General features: G+C 40.2%; 1 non-coding gene across 1 annotated transcript; it reads right to left on the bottom strand.

Annotated features, from left to right (window-relative positions):
• Window positions 1-200: 200 nt before the first annotated feature.
• Window positions 201-308, bottom strand: LOC127746037 (small nucleolar RNA R71). Its single transcript, XR_008007658.1, has one exon. It is a non-coding gene; the product is annotated as a small nucleolar RNA R71 (small nucleolar RNA).
• Between the last annotated feature and the right edge of the window lie 1,803 nt (window positions 309-2,111).

Below are 2,111 nucleotides of genomic sequence, written 5' to 3'. Positions count from 1 at the left end.
TAACTGAGTTCTTGCAGATTTATGAGACTGTTAAGACAAATGGAGTAAATCCTGAAGTCTACAGGCTCATGCTTTTCCCTTTTGCTGTAAGAGATAGAGCTAGAACATGGTTGGACTCACAACCTAAAGATAGCCTGGACTCTTGGGATAAGTTGGTCACAGCCTTCTTGGATAAATTCTTTCCTCCTTAAAAGCTGAGCAAGCTTAGAGTGGATGTTTAGACCTTCAAACAAAAAGATGGTGAATCCCTCTATGAAGCTTGGGAAAGATACAAGCAGATGACCAAAAAGTGTCCTTCTGAATTGTTTTCAGAATGGACCATATTAGATATATTCTATTATGGTCTATTTGAGTTTTCCAAAATGTCATTAGACCATTTTGCAGGTGGATCCATTCACTTAAAGAAAACGCCTACAAAAGCTCAAGAACTTATTGACATGGTTGCAAATAACCAATTCATGTACACTTCTGAGAGGAACTCTGTGAATAATGGGATGCCTCAGAGGAAGGGAGTTCTTGAAATTGATGCTCTGAATGCCATATTGGCTCAGAACAAAGTGTTGACTCAGCAAGTCAACATGATTTCTCAAAGTCTGAATGGATGGCAAAATGCATCCAATAGTAATAAAGAGGCAGCTTCTGAAGAAGCTTATGATCTTGAGAACCCTGCAATAGCAAAGGTAAATTACATGGGTGAACCTTATGGAAACACCTATAATTCATCATGGAGAAATCATCTAAATTTCTCATGGAGGGATCAACAAAAGCCTCAACAAGGCCTCTGATGAGCGGATAATTTATACGCTTTTTGGCATTGTTTTTAGTATGTTTTTAGTATGTTTTAGTTAGTTTTTATTATATTTTTATTAGTTTTAAGTTAAAAGTCACTTTTCTGGACTTTACTATGAGTTTGTGTGTTTTTTCTATGATTTCAGGTATTTTCTGGCTGAAATTGAGGGACCTGAGCAAAACTCTGAAAAAAAGGCTAACAAAAGGACTGCCCTACACTCGAAGTGGATTTTCTGGAGCTATAGAAGCTCAATTGACGCGCTCTCAATTGCGTTGGAAAGTAGACATCCTGGGCTTTCCAGCAATGTTTAATAGTCCATACTTTGTATGAGTTTTGATGGCTCAAACCGGCGTTCTAAATCAGCTCAAGAATTCTGGCGTTTAACTACGGAACTGGCACAAGAATGGGAGTTAAACGCCCAAACTGGCACAAAAGCTGGCGTTTAACTCCAAGAAGAGTCTCTACACGAAAATGCTTCAATGCTCAGCCCAAGCATACACCAAGTAGGCCCGGAAGCTTCAATGCTCAGCCCAAGCACACACCAAGTGGGCCCGAAAGTGGATTTTTATGTCATTTACTCATCTTTGTAAACCCTAAGCTACTAGTTCTCTACAAATAGGACCTTTTGCTATTGTATTTTCATCTTGGTTCTTCTGGTTCCCTCTCTGGGGCCGAAGCCAATGATCACCTTGTTCTTATGTATTTTCAACGGTGGAGTTTCTACACACCATAGATTAAGGTGTGGAGCTCTGCTGTACCTCGAGTATTAATGCAATTACTATTGTTCTTCTATTCAATTCAGCTTATTCTTGTTCTAAGGTATTCATTTGCACCCAAGAACTTGATGAATGTGATGATTACGTGACACTCATCATCATCTTCACTTATGAACGCGTGCCTGACAACCACTTCCGTTCTACAAGCAAACAAGGCTTGAATGTTTATCTCTTGGATTCCATAATCGGAATCATCGTGGTATAAGCTAGAATTGATGGCGGCATTCAAGAGAATCCGGAAGGTCTAAACCATGTCTGTGGTATTCTGAGTAGGATTCGAGGATTGAATGACTGTGACGAGCTTCAAACTCCTGAAGGCTGGGCGTTAGTGACAGACGCAAAAGAATCAATGGATTCTATTCCAACCTAATTGAGAACCGACAGATGATTAGCCGTGCTGTGACAGAGCGTGTTGAACATTTTTACTGAGAGGACGGGATTGTAGCCACTGACAACGGTGATGCCCAACATACAGCTTTCCATGGAAAGGAGTAAGAAGGATTAGATGAAGACAGTAGGAAAGTAGAGAGACGAAAGGGACAGAG

The sequence above is a fragment of the Arachis duranensis genome, chromosome 3 (assembly GCF_000817695.3).
Source record: "Arachis duranensis cultivar V14167 chromosome 3, aradu.V14167.gnm2.J7QH, whole genome shotgun sequence".
Lineage (NCBI taxonomy): Eukaryota > Viridiplantae > Streptophyta > Magnoliopsida > Fabales > Fabaceae > Arachis > Arachis duranensis.
This window is presented reverse-complemented; position numbering and strand designations above follow the sequence as displayed.